This window comes from Mirounga angustirostris, unplaced genomic scaffold, assembly GCF_029215605.1.
Source record: "Mirounga angustirostris isolate CCGP_5_RB_7025 unplaced genomic scaffold, mMirAng1.0.hap1 SCAF_4, whole genome shotgun sequence".
Classification (NCBI taxonomy): Eukaryota; Metazoa; Chordata; class Mammalia; order Carnivora; family Phocidae; genus Mirounga; species Mirounga angustirostris.
In genome coordinates, this window is record NW_026991712.1 from 83,772,561 (window position 1) to 83,781,437 (window position 8,877).

At 44.4% G+C, this 8,877-nt stretch overlaps 1 non-coding gene across 1 annotated transcript; it reads right to left on the minus strand.

Annotated features, from left to right (window-relative positions):
- Positions 1–8,252: 8,252 nt before the first annotated feature.
- Positions 8,253–8,466, minus strand: LOC135364245 (small nucleolar RNA U3). The gene has a single exon (XR_010411167.1). It is a non-coding gene; the product is annotated as a small nucleolar RNA U3 (small nucleolar RNA).
- Between the last annotated feature and the right edge of the window lie 411 nt (positions 8,467–8,877).

Sequence of the window (8,877 nt, forward strand, 5' to 3'; positions counted from 1 at the left end):
GTGAAATTTACATACAATAAAGTTCACCTGTTGTAAAAGTACCCTACAATGACAGAGGTGTTCAGCTAGTGCCCTAGTTTGTTTCAGAGGCTTCCTTCACCTTCCCACACCCCGTCCAACCCCTCTACAGACAATCTCCGCTCCCTCCTTCAGCCCCAAGCAACACTGATCTGCTTTCTGTCTTGGTCCATTGCTCCTTTCTGGACACTTTGCATAAACGGAATGAGACAATACGTAGTCCTTGGTGACTGGCTTCTTCCACTTAGCATCCTTTTCAGGTTCCTCCATGCTGTAGCTCGGATCAGATTTCTCTGCCTTTTGATGCTGAATAGATGCCATGGTACAGATAGGCCACAGTTTTGTTTGTCCACTCACCAGCCGATGACCCTTTGTGTTGTTGTCAGGTTTTTCCTGTTGTGAATAACGCTGCCCCGAACATTTCTGAACGAGACTTGAGTGACATATGTTTTTGCTTCTCTCATGTAGATTTCTAGTTGTGGAATAGCTGGGTCCTATGGGAAGCTTGTGTTAAACTTTTAAGAACTCTCAAAGTGGCTCCCAAAGGGGTTCTTTTATTTTACGTTCCCACCAGCAATATAGGACGGTCCAGTTTCTCCACATCCTCAGCACCACTTGGTATTGTCTTTGGAACATAGGCACACTAGTTGGTGTAAAATGGTACCTGGTTTTCCTTGCATTTCCCTGAGGACTAATAACATTGATTACCTTTTTATGTGCTTATGAACCACTTATGTGTCTTCTTGGGTAACATGTGTTTTCCAGTCTTAAACTGGCTTTAACAAATGTGTTGCTTCTGCTCATTGAGTGAGTTCAAAGTACTCTTGTCTCTTGTGAATGTGAGTCCTCATTGGGTATTTAATCCACAAATATTTTCTCTTAATCAGTGGCTACTCTCCTCCTTTTCTCAGTGGTAAAGTTTGATGCAAAAAAGTTCTTCATCTTCAATTTTCTCTTACGTATCGTGTTCTTGCTGTAGTGATTTAGAACTCTTTGCTTAATGCAAATTCCTGACCATTTTCTCCCCCGTATTCCTCTTGAACTGTTGTTTTGGCTCTTATACTTAGGTCTGTGACCATTTTGAGTTCATTGCTGTGTAAGGTGTGATTTCCAGCAACAACTGTGGGGAAGCTTTGTCCTGACAGGTCAGGAGAACCTGGGGGTCACTTGTGTTTTACAATTAGTCTCCCCCGGGCCAGGAAAGGGGATTTCACCCTCCTGCACCTGTTAGTGAAGGGCTGGGTGCCTTTGGGGAGGGGAGATACCTCGGGCTGGGGGTCATATACTGCATGTACTCCCCATTCTCTGGGACTGGGTACAAAGAAGCTCCAGGAGCCCCCAAAACAGTCCTACTCACAGGTGTCTTCAGAAGCACAAACACACTGAGAGCAGGAGAGGATAACACAGAAAGGACCACAGAGATCCCAGGGGATCTGGATTGGGTTCCTAGAGGGTCTCCTATGGGTGGGTGGGAAAGAGGACTCGCACACAGCAGGAACTCAGGAAACATGCCCGGAAGGGGTGGAGCAGATTGAAGCCATGTCCCAGAGTTTGAACTATTTTTGCCAACATGAAAATCGTGGTATATGCCTGCTTCAAAGATGCTGGGGGAACTCATGCTGCCTCAGTCAGTAGAGCGTGCAACTCTTCATCTCAGGGTCATGCGTTAGAGCTCCACGTTGGTCATGGAGCCTAGCTGAGATTAAAATAATAATAATAAATAAAAAATGAACAGGTGCATGCTTCAGGAATCAGAATTACTCCCCCTAAGGAAAGGAGGTGGCATCTACCTTGGTCCTTGCAGATCAATAGCCCTACAGAGCCCTACAGAATCCTAAATGTAGATCAACCCAGAGAACCTACACTTTTAATATTTGTTGGGTTTCCCGTGTGTGGTCAGAGGTCCACTGGCAGACAAAAGTTGACACGCTGAGCACAGAAGCAAACCAAGAAACAGAATATTACCTGGATGCACCACTTCACTGTCTGTCCTCACTGCAGTCTCATTGAAAATGGGAATGGGCAATCAAAATGCCTGGTATTCAACACAGGTTAAGAAAAAAATGGAAAATTTGGGTTAACAGTTTAAATTATTGTGTCCTCAGATTGACTTTGATGGCAAGTGGAGACTCTGTTGATCGTTTTCTAGGTTCTGCAGGTGGAAATGAGGGGCTAAGGGACAAACTATTTATACTACTCAGAGTAACTTTGGTAACTTAGTATCTTCACACTTGACACAGTTTTCTTTCATTTTGTCTGATCCCATGTTCTCATGCTTGAGTCTAAACACATTTGTACGAGGAAGTTGATATCAATACCACACCTAAAATCCATACCACTAAATATCACAGTGTTTATTCCTAATGGTCCTTCAGGCTCGTTTCTAACTGCCGGCAGCTACGTTATGGCTCACTCTCAAGGCAGCCCATTCTAGCCACGTGTGCACTTCTCTTTGGCCCCACCTCCAGGTTAAGCAGTGCATCTGAGCCGGCTCCATCACTGGTGGAAGGATGTAGGTCAGACAGGTAATAAAGAAAAATGGGGGGACTGGGAGTCAGCAAAAAGAAAGCACGCTTTAAGTGGGTTGATTCCAGAGAGGACCATTGCATTGCTTTTTAAAATGTTTTAATTTACTTATTTGAGAGAGAGTGCTTGAGAGAGCAGGAGTGGTGGTGGGGGGAGTGGGAGAGGGACAGAGAGAAGCAGACTCACCACTGAGCAGGGAGCTGGACATTGAGGCTTATCCCAGAACTCTGGGATCCTGACCTGAGCCACAGACTGACACTTAAACAACTGAGCCACCCAGGTGCGCCTTGGTATTTCGAAGAATAATATGTTTAGCTTTCTCTCTGAAATAGGCACTGAGTAATGAGCAAGGCTGAGAGAAACCATGGTACCCATAGGCGCCAAGGTCAGATTGCCCAAAATGTACCACAATGGCATATTTGTGGGAAACAGAACGCCACAACGACCACTGGTGCATGTTCACTCAGACTCCGAGATCTCTGAGAAAACTCGAGATTGCAGGGTTAAAAATAACCCGAAAGGATCAGAGTGAAATGCCCTTGGGATGTATGTGCTCTGTTCTAAAGTACACAGCAGAAGATGTTTCGTAGATAGGAAGCCAGATGTAAACAACACACTGTGCATTCCCTTCTTAGTTCTCTTATCCTGTGTTAAGGTCTGAGTACAATGGTGTTTACAACTGATCACAGCCAGTTACAGATTTCTTTACTCCTTCTCCGCTCCCATTGCTTCACTTAACTAACCCTGTGGAAGAATGTGCCTTATTAAGCCCCTGCTGTAAATCATTATAGAGCTATATCATTGTAGAAGGTATATTAGATTATGGAAAATAAACCTCGGCACCTCGGGCTGTTTGCTCGGGGTCCCCTGTGCCTCGCTATACTGTCGTCTCTTTTTCTCAGTTCCTTCACTGCCCCAGGTCCACGACTCTCTGAGGTCGACAATACTGAGTATTTTGAATTGAAGCTACTCGAAAAGAAACTGGTGCAAGGACACTCAAACTCTCCTCTGTCTCCCTGAAAGCAGGAAACCAATCTCCCATATGAAAAAGGCACCCCCTATACTAAGAAGTAAAAAGACATCCTTCTCACCAGGGACTTTAAAGCAGAGGTTCTAGATTTGGCGTAGACGCTCTCCAAATTAAAGTTCCCCAAAATCCCTTTGGAGGAGAAATATATTGTCTCCTTGTCTAAAATGCATAAAAACTGTCTGCCTTAATACTTTATATTTCTTTAAAGGTCTCAATTTCAATATCCGTTCTCCATGCGTATTCAATGTAAATTGAAGAACTCCCACTCAGGTAAACTTAATTCTTACTTAAGCTGGAAGACCAGGATGGGTAACAGAGGAACTTGTCCTTCCCTGCATACCTTTTCTGTGATCCTAATCTCTTAGCCAATGATTTGAAAGTGAAAGAAGGAACAGAATTATATACCTGGGAGAAAAGATTTGTCCCCAGGAAGGACTTTCTGGTATTTTTAACAATGGAAATATCTACATTAGATCCAAAGTCTCCTGAAAAGTATTTATTTATTTTTAAGTTGAACTTCTAATTTCAGTGTCCCCTGAAATTTAGATGTGGGTTCCCGGAGGGTATTTTAGGTGCCTTGACAGGGAAGCTTGCAGCCAAGGCCTGTGGGGGGGCTCTGCTGCCATCAACTGATGAAGGAATTTGGGGAAATCTCTTAATCTTTCTGGGACTCAGTTTCCTCATTGGTAAGATAAGGTTGTTATTCAATTTCTCAAAAGTCCCTCCTGCTCAGTTTCTATGAGTACACGAAGGACTGAGGTGCCTGTTAAGCAGCCCTGGGGACTGCAGCTGAAACCTTACTTGGTCCCTTCACTGTGTGTCTCCTGCAGGAGCCTGAGCTGAGTCCACACTGAAAACAGAGGACGGAGGGAGCAGATGGAAGACAGAAAATCAGCAGGTTTGGAGGATGAGAATAACCCAAGGAAGGACAAGGCAATGGTGTTGCAGGAGGTTGCCAAAGGAAGTAAGAATAAGGAGAAGTTGAGTTCGGGAAAAATCAGGGGAAACTGAGGAATGCATACAGCAGCATCCAACTGTGCAAGGAGCAGCCGGAGCTGAGCACGGAGAACTAGGGGAGTAACTTCGTCCATGGTGAACCTGTGCACCTGCCGAGGAGCCCCGCCGGATGGATCAGTGTTGGTTTGTACTCTTGGGAAACACCAATTCCAAGAGGAGGAGGAGGAGGGGCACCTGCCTGGGTGGCTTAGTCCTTAAGCATCTGCCTTCGGATCAGGTCATGATCTTAGAGTCCTGGGATCCAGCCCCGCATTGGGCTCTCTGCTCTGCGGGAAGCCTGCTTCTCCCTCTCCCACTCCCCCTGCTTGTGTTCCCTCTCTCGCTATGTCTCTCTCTGTCAAACAAATAAATAAAATTAAAAAAAAAAAAAAAAGGAGGAGGAGGATGTGACCATGAGGCTCTGCCCCAGACCCCTAGCTTTAACCTTGGAGCTGCCCTCACCGTGGATGTCCTCCAAGTAAGTGTGGGCTCAGAGGGATCAGGGATGTTTGGATAAGGGTTGCAGATGTCCATTCTTCCTGCAACTAGTTCTGCCCTAAGGTCAGGAAGGGCCAGGGTAGGAGACCCTTGCCTCTGAGTGATACCAATTATATTCTTCTGAATTTATGGTTGTAAAAGACTTTACACAAATTATGTCTTGACTGTGTGTTGAGTGTTTCATTTTCCTTAGTCTGTGTTAAGAAGTTGGAATTCTGACATCAGTAAGATTTCACTGAGGAGGTCAAAGCAGTGAGAGGAAGAATGCAAACAAAACCTTGTAGCTCAGCACACCTGGGTGGCTCAGTTCATTGAGAGTCTGCCTTCAGCTCAGGTCATGATCCCAGGCTCCAGGGATCAAGCCCCATGGGCAGGGCGGGGGGGCTTCCTGCTCAGCAGTGGAGTCTGCTTCTCCCTGTCCCTTCCCCAGCTCTTCTCTATCTCTCTGTCTCTCTCACTCTTGCTTTCTACCTCACTCTCTCTCTCTCCAATAAATATATGAAATCTTTTTAAAAATTGTTGTAGCTCTCCTAACCTGGTAGGTATGGTGGCAGTGCAGAGGATGGAGTGGGGATGGGGCTAGGCCGAGGATATCTTTTTTTTTTTTTTTGTAAAGATTTTATTTATTTATTTGAGAGAGAATGAGAGAGAGAGAGAGCACATGAGAGGGGGGAGGGTCAGAGGGAGAAGGAGGCTCCTCACCGAGCAGGGAGCCCGATGTGGGACACGATCCCGGGACTCCAGGATCATGACCTGAGCCGAAGGCAGTCGCTTAACCGACTGAGCCACCCAGGCGCCCCTGAGGACATCTCTTCTTAATGACAGAACCATTGAGAGGAATCCAAGATGACCGTCCCCTCTTCATCAGAGCTCACCACAGGGGAGGGTCATGGGGCATTGAGAGTGTAGGGCAGTCTCCCCTTTAAGGAAGGGTATTTGTTGCCTCCTGGAAGAAAGCAGAGAGCATTTCTGCAGGCTATTTGGGACAGGAATGTAGTTGAGATTCAAGATTTGCCACCACCTTTATCCGATCAGTGAAGGGATGTCTCTGAGAGCTTCCTCAGTGCTTGGTTTAGTCCTAGGAGTCATGAGTACAGAGATGAGTAAAACATTATCCCAATTCTCGTGGGGCTCTCAGTCGAGTAAGTAGAAGTCATGAGAAGTGTACTGGTGGTCGATTCCTTGGAGGAAGTGGCCAGTGCTGCCTGGGGATGGTCTCAGTGGTTGTCCTGGTCTCCCTCTGTGTTTTCCAACAACTGGATGCCCTGTCCTGGCTCAGGGGCCCTGGACCTCGACCCGATTTCAGCCTCTAGGACATAGCCAACACCTAGGTTCCGTGTTAGCCCAAAGCAGTCAACACCATGAAGCTCTGCGGAGGAAACTGCTGCTATCAGTAGCTCCCCCCTCTGTCTTGGCCAACTGAGGAAATAGAGGCAAGTTCGCTAAGTCTTCTAGGGTCCTCCTTGCCCTCATGATCAGCGATCTGTCTTTCTCTCTGTGAAGTTAAATGCTTTCTAGCTTCAGTATGCTCTCCCCACTGAAAAACTGTGGAAATATTGGCTAAATTTTAAATCAAGTACCTAGAGTGAAAAAGGGGTCAAGCAACATCCAAGCTGCAGTGAGAAGGTGCAGAAACTCTTACACTGAATAATAATAGGACCGATCACTTTTAAATTGCAAAAATATTTATACAGTAATTCTGGAATAGACAATGTAAGTCTGTCGCTTTCTCCTTCTTCTTAACATTGCTTTGATAATTCAAGATGATTTGCATTTCCATATAAACATTTGGATCAGCTTAAATACTTACTAAAATATCTGCTGGAATGTTGATTGGCACTGTATTAGATGTGTTGATCAATTTGTGAAGAATGGACATCTAAACCATAATGAGTCTTCCAGTCCACCACAAATTTTATGTCCCCATGTATTTAGTTCTTTAAATTCTTGAAGTAATGCTCTGTAGTTTTCAGTGTAATGTTCTGACACAGATTGTGTCTGATGGACAATGCAGTAGGAGAACTGGTCAAAAGACTGGCTTTTGAAGAAGAAGAAAGGCTTCACAAAAGAAGACACACAAATGGCCAAAAAGCACTTGAAAAGATGCTCCACTTGAAACCACTTACTAGCATAAAGTTGAACAAAAATCAAAATGGCTTCACTAATGTCTCCACAAGGCTCAATTTTAAACTAAGTAACCTTTTCCTTCTCTTCTGCAAACCTCCACTCCGACCTTCTAAGCCTTTTCTTTCAGGAGCCTGGTACCACCCTAAAGACATGATGAAGGAGGCTGGCAGCACCACACAGTTTCTGTCAAAATAAACCACCCCCCTGCCCCTGCCTCCGGGGGGAGGGGACTTACAGTTTTCGAGGGCCTTGGCCTGTTCTAGCCTCCTGTGCCCCGAAAAGCAATAAAGCCATTGTTCCTCAATATTCCAAACTCTGTCTTCATCTTCTATTTTGGCTCTGAAGCACAGAGGTCAGTTTTCGACAGCACACTCAGGCATTGGGATGATAAATTAATACTATAGTGAGTTACCATTATACCTCCATCCCCGTGGCTAAAATTACGAAGACGGAAAACACATGTGGTGAGGATGTAAAGTAACTAGAAGTTGCATACACTTGTGTGAATGAGAAATGGTCCAACCACTGAGAAAAGCTGAACCACAGGTCAACATTTACCAATCACATCAACAGCCGTTCCTCTCATAAGTATATACACAATATGGCCGCACAACAAACCGCACATGAATATTCATCATAGCTTTATTCACAATGGCTAAACCCAGGAAACTACATAGATGTCCATTAATAGGTGAAAGGACAGACAGAATATATCGACACAGAGGGATACTACTTACCAATAAAAAAGTTTGAACTGGTGATCCATGTAGTAATATGGATACATTTTAGACTCCTTAGGCTGCAGAAAGGAATGTAGGCATACAAAAGTTCCATTTACATAATGTTGTTAAAAATGCAAGCCCACTTTGATGCCAGCGGTTGCCTGGGGCTGCGGGTGAAGGCAGTGAGGGACTTCAATGGGGCCACCCAAGGGAAACTTCGAGGTAGAGGAAATGCCCTGTGTCCTGAATGGAGCAGTAGTTTCAATTGTATGTACATCTGTGCAAATGCATTTAGTAGTACAGTTTATCTCTTTAAATTTTTCTTTTGTTGAGAAAGCACTCACACTGCGTCCTCTCTCTCTTACTCCTCCAAAGGAGGAGGAGAACGATCATCAGTGGCAATTGGCAGTTGTGGAAACAACACCTAAAGCCAGCTTCATGCTCAGGAGAGAACACTGCACCTCCTCCTCATGGTTTTGGGTACTCTACATGTTCAGAGAAACTTCTGTAGTAACAAACTATAGAAATGATCCCTCAAAGTATAGTCTTAATTGTACACTTTAAAGTGATGCAGTCTACTGTACCTAAATTATACCTCAGTAACATTCATGTAATAATCTACTGTATTTCTCCATACTAGCAGTGAGCATTTAGAAACTGAAATTAAAAAAAAAAAAAAGGAAATGAAATTCAATAGACAGAATAGAGATGCAAGTCCACCACAATTAAATGCATAAGAACACATATAACAACGATCCCTGAAAACTATTGCTGAGATAAATTAAAGGAGATCTAAATAATTGGAAAAATATATATTACAGTCAGGGATTAGAAGACTCAATATTGTTGGAATATCAAATTAGCATTATTCTGATTCATACTGGAGAAGGCATTTTGGGGCAAATTTACAAGCTAATTCTCAAATGTCTATGGAAATCAGAGTACCTAGAATAGCCAAGT